Consider the following 12,664-nt stretch of genomic DNA (forward strand, 5'->3'; position numbering starts at 1 on the left):
AAGGCAAAGAGCTTACAGGAGCAGATGAAGGCTGCAGAGATAAAATGGAAAGCTTTTACCTGCCAAGCTCTCAGGTTAGGGTTCTAGGTTGCCCTCGGATCTAATAAAGCTATAAAAGAGCCATATCAAGGAGAGGCACAGTTGCATTGCTGTAAATATGAAGCGTAGCTTTTTCCATCCTCCTGAAGACATGGATTTTTGCTTCCACGATTTGCAGGCTGGTAGCCATAGGTGGTTTAAATTCTTGGTATTAAAAAAAGCTCAGAGCCCTACTGACAATTAAAAACAGCTTTTACACATGCACAATAATGCTTCTCATGCTTTCAAAAAAATAATATGCATATCCATATTACCATCATAGTAAGTGCCACAGAGTGACATGATATGATTGAGTATAATGGTTCCTTTGGAGCCATTATGGTCGATCAGTAAATAATACACTTTTGAAATTGTCTAACTACATATTTACACTTGTCAACTCTCATACACTTCAGTGACAGAATTTAAAAGAAACACTGTAAAAAACTGTAAGAACATTAAACCACAAAAACATTATGCTGAAGTAGTATTAAGGTTTGACTTAAACCCACAAAAACATGGAAATTTCAGGTTAAGGCCAAATCTCAAAAAATGACACTGTCTTTAGCTCCCAAGCCGTGCCCAAGCGCCTGCAGTGAACGAGGTATGAGGCAGGAAGGCTCATATGGGGTGGTGGTGGTCCATGTGAGAACTGAGCCACTGTGGAGGGCTCTGGCCACCAAATTCACGGGTGAGAACCAGCCCGCCAGCAGCAATTCAGCTGCTCAGCAGAACAGCGTTTCATTATTTTTATATAAACAAAGCCTGGGCCTTTCTCTGTTTATTCAGATGAAATTCCCAATTAAGCTGAGAAAAATTAGTCTTCATTTGTTTCAGAAGAGGCCCCATTGAGACACTGGGAGTTTTCCCTAGCCGAAACACATGCAGAAAAACTTCAGGCTTCGACCCTAAAAAGGCATTGTCAAAAAAATATGTTAAACAAACATGACAGTGGATCATTAATATCCCAAAGATTCACTCCATGTGGGGATAAAACAAGACTGGGAAGGAAGATGTTTTTTCAACAGTAAAATAATGGGCTTGGCGATGTCTTTTTTAATTGATAATTTTGTGTCTCGTGTTCAGCTGTAGCCACTTTTGCTCCGAGCAGTGGTGGCGGCAACTTTATTGGTTCCAGTAGAGCTCTGCTGAAAACAATAAGCATCAAGCTCCCCAATGCCATCTGTCTTTCTGTGAGGGTCACATCCTGCTGCCCTGGAATCAAGGGGATATTGAATGCTTGGGAGATGTCGAGAGCAGCCTCAGGCCCACGGCACCTCCTTTGCAACAGAAGGACCCCAAACACTTCAGATGCTCTGCACTGAAATCCTGAACCAGACTTTAAAAAGCAATGATGGATATTTTCCTAGAGCAAAGGTCTTCCTTTCATATATATATCTGTATCTATCTCCTTGCTCAGACTTATCTATTACTGGCTTGTGAGAACAAAATCCATAAAGGCTTGGCAGGGCAGGCTCTTGAAGTTGTTTGAAGACACAACCACCACACCCCTGTCAAGAGGGAATTACAGCTCGGTTTTATAGTCAACTCTCCCCTCGACTGGCTGATGACAGAGCAGCCTCCCTGTACGCTCAGCATCTGGGATTTTACAGCCGCTGTATATAAATGGGATTTTCATGACAAACAACTCTATATTCGGTTTCCTTGTATATCTGAACGTGAGAACGATCTCTTAAGGCTCTGCTGGGAAGAAGTATTAATGAAGACAAAGAGCATTTCAGGCTGTTCTCCCCTGGAGCACTGTCACGATGACAGTATAAAGACTTTGTCCTACACAAGTACTTTAAATACTACCCAAGCAGCAATCCAGGACCCCCCTGTGTGCCTGACCCTCGCAGCCCCCTCCTCAGCATCCCACCACCCAAGCCCACCTGATGAGGACAGAATCTGCTATCAGCTCATAGAGCCTCCTCTGGTCTCTCATTTCATAGGGCCTCCCTGGAGATATTTGCTTTTGTCTAAATATTATAAACCAGGGTAAGATGAAGACTTAATAAACCCTGTTGCCTTTTCACTCTGCAGCGTCTGTCTCCTCTCACCCAACCTCACGGCTCATGCAAATGTCAGAGCAAGAACAGTTTTTACATCTCCCCGGGTCGCCCCACAGTGATATCAGCAAAGGTAAACAAACTACTGAAGTCTGGGTATTTTTATTTCAGATGGCATGTAAATCAGTGGATGAAAGCTGGGAATAAACTGGCAATATGAGGGCAGCTTATTTAAGTTTCCTCCCCCAGCTCAGTGTTCCCTCAGTGTAATACAGCTGACATAGCCCTACACTATGGAAAAAAAAGGAAAAACCCAAAGAGATATAAATATTTCCTCCAAAGTCAAAGACAGTCTTCCTTCAAGGTGTTTGGCCAACTCTTACAGAAAGAGAGAAGCATTTCCCTACCAAAGGCAGAAACCTTCCCCTGTAGGAAATCAGGAGGAGACCGGACATCACCCCAAGAGCTCAGGCTGGGCACAGGGTTCATATGTGGGACACCCCAATGTGGAGCCCAGACACCATGAGTGTTTGGGGTGGGAACAAGCTCCACATGGGAGCAGCAGAACCTGGGATACAGAAGGTGCTTGCTTCCTGATGTACCACATACACCTCTTCTCAATCAACAGCCAGAGCAAGAGCTTCCTCCTGGGACTTAAATTGGAAAATGACTCGTCCTGGGCAGAGAGGAAAGCCTCTGGAAAGATGGGTTTTTAAGAGCAGGAGCTCCAGCTGCCACCTAATTGTCTGACCAGTGGGTGCCCCAAACCCACGAGCTCCTCACACCATTATCTCCTGGCAGAAAGATGCTACGTGCTCCCACTCTTCCCTTTCTGCCTCCTTGTTTAAAGCTTTCTGGCTCCTGGTGAGGAAATGATTCTGCCTTGCTCTGACTTCCTCTCCATCACCTTTCTGTCTGTGAGGACTGGTGAGAAAATATTTCCACTACTCTCACACTCCTACATCATCCATTTCTGAGGCCCTTATAGGAAAAAAAAAAAGGCTGTCTCCCAGCTCCTGACCCAGAGGTATCTGAATTACAGCAGGGTGACACATCATGCCTGCTGCATTCACCCACCACTGGGCAAAGCCTGAGCAGCGTCCAAGGGACCTGTCTACTAAAGAGAATTTCACTACTTTAGCCTGCCATGAGCAGTTGTTTGCCTTCTCTGATTTTCTGCATGCACACGGTATTTTTTTATATTTTATTTTAAGTTAAAACCTGCTGAAATTTGATAGCTCCAGACAAAGCAGTGCCAAGGAAAAGGAGCCTCCGGTCCCTGAGAGGGACTTCTTTCCATGCTGGCTTGACACATAAAATCTGCTTCTTCAGTTATCTCTTCCCTCTTACCTAGATGTAATGGTGTGAAAACATAGTAAAAGGTCTCAGAAAAAAGTTCAAGGAAGCTGATAAAGTATTTTTCAGATCTCATAAATGCTTTAATACCAAGATAGCCACTTGCACAGCCCAGCTCTGCCCCTGTGCCATGCCAGTGACTACGTTCCCAAATGCCTTCCCAAAGCATCAGCACCTCCATCTCCAACAGGCTAATGAGCAATAAAAACACAGCTGCTGCCACACAAAACTCCAGCTACAAACCCCACTCTTCACTGTTAGCACTCTGCATGCAAAGAGGTACAGGTGCTTTACAAGAGTTTGTGGTACACACCTGCAAACTCACAACTTCACACACCCCATGACATCTCTGCTGTGCCACTCCTGGTTCAAAATATCCCTTAAAGTATCTCAAGTATCAACGTGGCAATTTTAATCATGCATTCACAACCTCTCTCAAGCCAGGGTGAAGCCTTGCAGATAAAAGCTCTGCTCAGGACTTAAAGTTCACCACCTTCACACAGCAAAATCTTTTTCTGTTATGTGATTTATTGGAATAATAGGTATTATTTGTATGATAAAACAGATTACTTCAAAAACCATCCCAAAAAATCATTAAAGACATAGAAAAGTCAGGGCTTGTCTAGTACCACAACAAAAATTCTCTATTTGTTTTTCTAAATATAAAGCAGTGAAAAATACCACAAATTTGGTTAGGACAGAATTCTACACTAAAGCCTTCAGTTTAGGTGTGAGATTTTTTTACTGAGAAGGCGTGAAATTCCCCCTTCTCCTGGTGATGAGAAATGCCCCCTGATGCCCCAGCTCCTCCAGGACATAGCCAAAGTCGAAATAATTTTCAAAACTAATATGTACACTGAGTAACATGGTTAACATCATCCAATGAATTTAGATCCACCTACACGGTATAAATATATCTAGATAAACTGTCACCTTCAGCAGAATTCATTAAAATAATGTTGTATCTTCCTTGTTAAATGTAATTTTTTTAATTGAAATTTAATCTTACTGCATTATTTGGTAGATTTTTAATTGACATTTGTAGTAATTAATTGGTAAGCATTACAGCTTTGTCTGAAGAATTTAAAACTAAATTTGACATCGAGATTGGCCAGCCACTGCTGTGAGGTGCCTGCTGGGAGCATTTCATCATCCTCCCAGCCCCTCCTGCTGATCAGAGGTGGGAGATGATGGTCTCTTTCTTACAGTCATGAATTACATTACTAATGTATTCCATTACCACCACGCAAATGTCATGTTAATTCCTGATCATCATCAAGTCATACAATGGTTTCCACGCTGGCACCCAGCCAATTAGCGGTGTGGAAAAATATTCCGCCAATTATATAACTTGAATTAGGTTAAGGACTCAAGAGAAAGCAAAATAAATGCTTTGAAAATACTTCTGAGATAAAATGTAAGTTGACACTGTCTTCATGTGCTATAGCCGATGTTATACAATCTGATAGGCAGCTGCCAACATTCATAACTGTTTATTAAATCTAGCCTCTCTTTATGGTGGCAGCTAAGATCTGTATTTTTACCAATATTAGGTTCATTGTGTTATGAAAAAAGACCAAAATACTTAGGAGCATTCACACCAGCTTATAAAACTTACATTATGTACTTTATTAAATTGTTAAAATTACTTCTTCTCTCCTCCCCCTGCCACAGAGAAAGTTCCATGGACAGAAAAGTTTCAGAAAAACAAAGTCTTTCTGTAGCCACTGATGCCATGAGGAACAAGGGAGATCCTGCAAGGACACAAGTGACATCTCCAGGCTGCTGCCACCTCTCCCTCCAAGCAGCTCTGCCAGGGGATGCCAGGTTGGGCTCCTGGAGCTCCCCCCACCCCACTGACACACAGCTGGGTTAGCACAACCCACTGGGGAACCCACTTCTGCTCCACAGACAGACCCCTCTGGCTCCTGCTCCCTGGTTATCAAAGGAAGCATCATGGGGCAAATCCAGCCCTTTTTGTAACCAGGACTGAGGGAGGAGAGGGCACTGTTACAAGGAAAGGTCCCCACAAATGCGGGTGGGAAGGGCAGGGACACAGCAGGTCCCTAACGTGCCATCTGCTCGGTGTTCACCCTGCCGGCAGCACCACCAGGCTTTTAGTACCACCCCATTATTTTTATTTGTTCCGTTCTTAACTCAATTTATCCTACAAGCATGGTTATCTCCAATTTAAAAATGTACACAGCACCAGCTCCTCAACTTTAAAAATTTATAACTATGAGCAATTTGTTAAAACCTTTTACTCTATCCTTCTGTCTCTTTTTCCAAGGTGCTGCAATGGGGCAATTCACTGTTTTGGCTGTTTACCCCAGATGACCTTTGCCTGCCATAAAATGGTATACAACTAAATGCTCCGCTTTAAATTAAACCCTTGCCTCTTCGAAAGGCCCTACACATTCAGTCAACACAATCAGCAGAAACCACATTTGGTTACTCAATAAGCTGGAAACTTTTAAGACACGTACAGCAGTGAATGAATTCCTGACATCACCAGGGACACTCGAGTGGGGAACAAGAGAGACCGCTGAGAAGTGGCTCTTGCTGCAGCCAGAGAAAGGATCACTCCTTTAAGCTGAACTCTCAAGGAAAACGAGAACAAAAACTGAATTAGCTCGACACGTACCCTCTGCAGTCAGCACATTGCTAGGCAACTTACCATCTCTTGATAGAATTATGGTGGAGGGCTGGTCGTACATCAGGGTTAAGATGAACACAAGCACCAGTTTGGGCCAACTGCTCCTTTCCAGTGGGAATGCTCAATGCTTGGTCATTTCGTATTATTATTCTGCAATATTTCCTAAGCACCTAGAGAGTCTAATGCATTCAGAAGGTATTTTAAAGCTATTATGTGACATGAAAATTTTAAGATAACTGGAAGTAAGTGAATTTTAGGAGGAACAGCACGAGTCTTTTTCTTTGTTCAAGCCAGCATTTGGAGAGAGTTAACAATCCTTCTTCTCACTGCTTTTATTTTTTAATAGTGAAGGTATCCTGAGGGCACATTACTCAAACACTTTGTCTTTACTCCAGATGCTGGTGGCCACAGCTCCACACCTCCATAATTCAACCTGGTATTTCAAGAGGATGCTTTGAAGCATTCTGGTCCTTCTGTTTGCCACACTGAGACCAGACACAAAGTGCCATTACAAGCAGCACCACGGGGCTGTCACAGTAGCCAGCAATGCCACACCTCGCCCATGCCAGACTTAGAAGGGCCTCGATCTTTAACAATACATGGATATTAAGATTCCGACCCCAGGCATTATTTACATTTACTAAAGAGGCATTAAGCAAATGCACAGAGTGCTTTAAATCAAGGCATGTACCTTGCACACAACCCCACATTTCCCATGCATACTTCATAGGCACAAAGAAATAATTAATTACCTAACCACCGTGATTAAAACAAATTGATTCATATGCAACAGAGCAGTGAGAAATTTTTGCATGACTGGAGAAGTCTGGAATTGGTCCCCGTTTGGGGATCTCGGTCGTATCAGTGAGGTTGGTAATTCAGACATGAAGGAAATTGTAAGAATCTCTCTCCTCTATGCACACTTTGAGCTGCCATATGGGTTTATTCAACTGTTTACTATACCAGTCAGTAAAAACTGAACAGCTATTATAATCTTTGCTAAATGACATGGTAATTATGCTACCTCTGGAAAAAAAAAAAAAATAAAAAAGGAAACTTAAAAAAAAATAAAATCAAAATCACAATTCACTGATACGCGCATTTCTTGGGTTTTATAATCTTTGAATTGAAATGCACTTTCCAACATGCAGAGGGATATTAGATATATAATAGAAACCTGAATTTATTGTAAAAAACAATTTGTGCTCCCAATTCATACACAATTTAATAATGCAGATTTCCTGTGTTTGAAAGATTTCTTACACAGACTTTCCAGTTTTGCTGCAGAATGAGATGATTCTTGTTTTCCCAAACTAATATTGCCCCTCCTCTCACCCCAGTCATTAAGAGAGGCAATCAGGAGCAGGCAGGTAAGAGGAGTGGACATGGAAAGCTCCCCATGCCAGGTTCCCGGGGGATGGGGACAGCTGGAAAAGGCACAACCGCCCCTTGCAAGGGACCAGGGGCTTCTCAGTGGGTAACCCCACCAGGAAAGGCAAATGGCCCTTAACAGAGGAGGGGTCTCACTCTACCAGCCTCTCGAGCTTGATCAAAACAGGCTGTTCAAGGCTTTGTCCCCGTGTCCCCCAGGCTGGGCAGCAGCGCCAAGGTGACGCGCACGCCGCGGGACAGCTCTCCTGTGCACCACTGACACCATTTTGTCACTGGGATGCAAGTGCAGCAAACGCTGGAGCTAATTATCTGTTGGCAATGGCTCCTTTGAGAGTCCAGCATGTGACACATGATGGCGAGGAGACCTCTCCATATTCATATTTAATCATGACACAAATTGCCCACACAAGCTCTGTTTAGATCCTGTCTACCTGCAAGGCTTCAGCTTTGGGCAGGAGCTTTGCCTGCGTGACTGAACTCCAGTTTCACCACCAAAGACCTCAAAGTTCATAGGATTTGAGGGGATGAAGGAAAAAAAGGAAAGGAGTATTTTTTCTGTATTGATAATATTTGGTATTTCTGCTATTTCATTACAATGAAGGTTACTTTGGGTTTTTTTCAGAATAGTGGTGACTTACTTTTAAACACAGACAATACAACTCCCCACCACCATACTGAAAAGGGGAAAAAAGAATGAGGGAAAGAGAATTTGTAAGAAAGAATAAGTGAGAGTTATTGCAAACTCAGGCTTGACAACTCACCAGTTTTACTTGTAGGCATCACACATATCCATTCATGACTCAGGGTAAATACAGGAAAGGATTGGAACCCTTCTCATGGCAAATGTGTCTGGAAGCCGGAGTCACTCAGAAAAAATGTTCTCAGGAGACTGAAAGACAAAAACATGTTTTAAAACTTCACTCAGTTTGGATCATATCAAAGCCTATCATTTTCCCTTGAAAGCAAAAGGTAGTTATAAATGCTGGAGCTGGGGAGAGCATTACGGAAGCATGTCTATGTATCAAACTATCACACAGCAGACTCTATTTGGCTTTAAATAAAACCAAAACTTACAATATTAAGAAAGGTTTTTAGAGACAAATGCTTATTTCACATTTGCAACGTGCTCCTCCGACAGGAGAGCTTATGTTCCTTCTAAATACCAAAATGTGTCACCATCCAAATCCACATTCTGCCTGAAAACACTGTATTGAGCACAAAATCCAGATACTTTAACCTACTTTGCATTATCAAAATATAACACTCTCTGAATTTCTGAACTATTTACTCTCTGTCTTCACTCACTGCATAAAACCTTAATAAAATGTAGAATCTCTTGTTAGAATTAATCTTTCCTCTGACATAAGGAAAAACACATATAAAAACTACTTGATGTTCAGGGTGGAAAGGCAAAATTTGCAAACATCAGTTAAGAAATACCAATTAGTATGGTTTTTTTCCCCAGCTATCAGTAACACAGATTGAGCTTAAGCTTAGCTCAGAGGAAGATGCTCCCTGTACAAATGAAACATCCATTTTACTAATAAGGGTATTTTAAAATAAGATGTATAATATCTTCACTGATAAAATATCTGCACTGAGTAGCAACTCATACTCAGAAATACAACCAGAGGTGTTCCTAGGGCTGTTCTGCATCACACCCATGAAACCAAATGGGATTTAAACAGCAGCTCTGGTGCCTGCCCAGATTGGGGAAGGGCACAATGGATGCACCAACACCTGGAAGTGCCTCTGCTCCCTGGACCTCTGCACGACAGGGACCTGCAGCATAAACCCCAGGGAACAAAACAAACTTTGCAATGGAAAAAAAGATCTTGAAAAACTAGAAGTACGAAAGCAAAAATCACCTGTGGTGGTGCTTCTGAGCCCTTCATTCCCCAATCCTCACCCTTAACAGCATCCCCAAGGCAGTGGCTGTTCCCAGCCTTCCCACATCCATCAGCGCCCTGACAGGGGCAAGTACTGCCATCCCCGGATTAATCTCATGGAGTTAATTATTTTGGCACTCCACTGCAGCCTTCCTGAGGAACATCTGGAAGCTTCTGTCTTAGCAACAACTGCACGAAATTTTGTAAGACAAAATCCAGGTACTTCTCTGGCCCTGGGGCTTTCTCCTGTTCTTTGCTGAATGCACAATGGCTCAAAGATCACAAGAGTTCAGAAATCTAAATATAGGGATTATGTGACCCTATTACAAAACTGTGCTACACAATAAAAATAGATTCAAAAGGGGTTTTTAAACAGCATATATGCTAAAACTGACTTCTTTCTCAGACACTCTGAAATACCTGCAAACCAAAAATGACCTGCATCCTGCATCGGTTGTATTTTATTCATGAGGGGCAGAGCACTTGAGAGAAGCAATGGAGCGGTGTCAGAAACACACATCCGAGCCTTGCTTTATTGCTGTGCTTGATGACAGATATGCAGATGGGTTTGTAGCTGAGCAGAAAGCTGCATCTGCATATGTTGGGACAAGATTTCTCCAGCTGACCTGCTGCACCACAGTATTCAACTGCTAATCTTTATCCATGATGCATCTGTAGAGCAGGAAAGTATCATTAGCCCTCTTTAGAAGATGAGGATCGAGGCTCATTTTAGCTAATGATTGCTCAAAAAAAGTTAGAGACTTTTGAAGCAAAATTATTGTCTAAATAATATATATGGTCTGCAAAGGATGAGGGCGAGAGTGTACAAAGCACTGTCCTCACCTGCAGATCACTCCTCACATCCTTCCTCAACATAAGGAATATCTTGGCACCATTGTGCCAACAAGCAGATTTGGAAGCTGAGAGAGCTTCTACCCAAGGAATAAAAAGGAGTACTGGGAGGAGGTAAAGATATTCCATCCAGCTTGGCCTGAACTCTGACAGTGCACCTGGAAAAATGGATGCTTCCTATGCCATCAAAAACTGACGTCACCATAATACTCCACAAAACATTTCTTCAGCCAGAGTTCCCAAGGGAACAAAGCCTACATGATCACCATGTACTTTCTGCACCCAGCCCCACCTGCATCTTTTGAATCCCTTGGATTAATGGGAGCAGAGAGCTCCCAAAGACACGAGTTCTCACGGCATTAACTCTGGGGCTTGCCCCACTGGTGACCTCCAAACCCACTGGATCAGCTGTGTCCCAGAGCCAGCTGGCTCTGGGCGCAGCAGCAGCTCCAGGCTGAGCCCAGCACAGCAGCTGCCTGCCAGGAGGGAGCCCAGCACAGCCCAGGGGCACAGAGGCAGCTCAGGCACCTCCATGGACCTCAGTGCTGGAGAACCTGGAGAAACAACCCGTACTGCTGAGGGGAAGGGTGGAGGAGGGAGAGAAACAGATTATAGATCGGTTCTGATAAACTCAAGCCTTTAATGATCTACCCACACACTCGAGTTCGATCTGGCATTGACAAATTGAAGCTTTTAATGATGTGCCCACACATTTGAGTTGGCCACGCCTCTTCTACAACTTTCATAAAAATAGCATGCTGGGTTAAAGACACAGAAAGTCTACCATTGCTGCAACATGAGCAAAACCCTTGATCAATGTTTGGCAAACCTTCTTCCCCAGAAGATTTTTTGACAGGGCCTCCAATGCACCCCTCTAACACAGACCTTCTGCGCTGCCCTGATCCCATATGGATTCTTCGAAGGCTACAGCTCAATAAGGGGCAATGAGATGCAGCAGCTTTAGCATAACTGAAGTACAAAGTCAATCAAACCTTGAAACAGGAATCTGGGCTTCATTAATTCCAGCAATCACAACGTTTTTATTATCACTGTATTAATCAGAATAGGAAACCTATTAATCTGCCCCCAACAAAAATTAATCTTCGTAATATTGAACAGATTTGAAAGACAAGTTTTAATATTTCACTATTTAAATCTCAAAGGTAGAGGCACACAGCTCAGACGATCTGGCAGACCACTATGGACTTCATCTCATCAGCATGAAGTCCCTCACCTTTCCCTCTCTGTGCATCTCCACCCTGGGGTCCACCTGCTCCTGGGGCTTTTGAAGGAACCCAGAGCATCATTTCCTACATCAAACTGCAAAACTGGCTGCAGTCCCTGATGCACTGAAGAGCTGTCAAGAGTTTATGTTTTAAAGGAACAGCACCACATCCAGCAGTGCCTGTGTGGCACAGGTTGGAAGTGCTACCCACACCAAGGGCTGCCTGGGTACAAGGGGGCTCTGCAATGGGCAGGACACACCTGACAGGCAGCAGATGCATCCCTGTGTGCACAGGGGAATGAGAAGAGGTGCAGTGGGAGAAAAAGCAAGTGGCTGCAAAACAAAAAAGTATTCTGAAATTCCCATGCTCCACCGGAGCGAGTCAGGGACTGCTACACAGATCTGGCCAGGTTACCTGCACCAACCCCCAAAGCTGCAAAACATCCCACTGCTACCACAGGGGGCATGAGAACAGTTTAAAGGAGAAAACAGGTGGCAGATGAGAAGTCCTTACAAAATGATGGCAAGGAGCGGGACAAATCAGAAAGGGGCTGAGGAAATAAAGAGGAATGACAAATGTGACTGAAAAAGGAGGAGAACCATCCAAAGCACCTCCAGATACCCATGCTGTGCCTGGGGAGGGTGACATGGATGAGCACATGGCTGCAGCTCCTTTTGCTGCTCTTCCATCATCATCCTGCTGTGGCAATCCCTGATGGACACGTTATTTTGCTACCTGGCCAAATTTTCATTAAAGCAGCTTTCACCAGCACATGAATACATACACACATGCATCGACACACAGCTCGGGACTGCACCTGGCACAATCCAGGCCTGATCAAAGGCAGAACTTCAGTCATCTCACGCACGACTCATGTCAGGCTGTTTACTGACTGCACTGGAACTACAGAACCCTGTTTTAACTAATGATTTCTCAAAGCCATGTTGCTCAAAAGAAAACAGGTTCAACTTGTACATCAGTGCCTAAGAGACTGCTCCAAAACAGACAACTGTACGAAAAGTTGTGCCCATGTATACATATATACAAAACTGTTTTTAAGTGACTGTTTTAAATTAGAATAAATCTGTGTTCCACCAATTAAGCTTTGAATGCACGGCTGATATCGCTCGCTATTTTAAACAAGTGGCATAATAAACGCAAAAATTCAAATATTTTAGAGAAAATACTTGGAGAGTTGAGACATTA

At 43.4% G+C, this 12,664-nt stretch overlaps 1 protein-coding gene across 1 annotated transcript in view; it reads right to left on the reverse strand.

The window, feature by feature from the left end:
• FOXP1 (forkhead box P1) overlaps positions 1-8,380 on the reverse strand; it is a 345,408-nt gene extending 337,028 nt beyond the window's left edge. The window contains exon 1 of the mRNA XM_008643610.2: positions 8,253-8,380. The gene's annotated coding sequence lies outside the window, so the exon portion shown is untranslated. The remainder of the gene's footprint in view (positions 1-8,252) is intronic.
• Between the last annotated feature and the right edge of the window lie 4,284 nt (positions 8,381-12,664).

This window comes from Corvus brachyrhynchos, unplaced genomic scaffold, assembly GCF_000691975.1.
Source record: "Corvus brachyrhynchos isolate BGI_N302 unplaced genomic scaffold, ASM69197v1 scaffold91, whole genome shotgun sequence".
In the NCBI taxonomy this organism is placed as follows: domain Eukaryota; kingdom Metazoa; phylum Chordata; class Aves; order Passeriformes; family Corvidae; genus Corvus; species Corvus brachyrhynchos.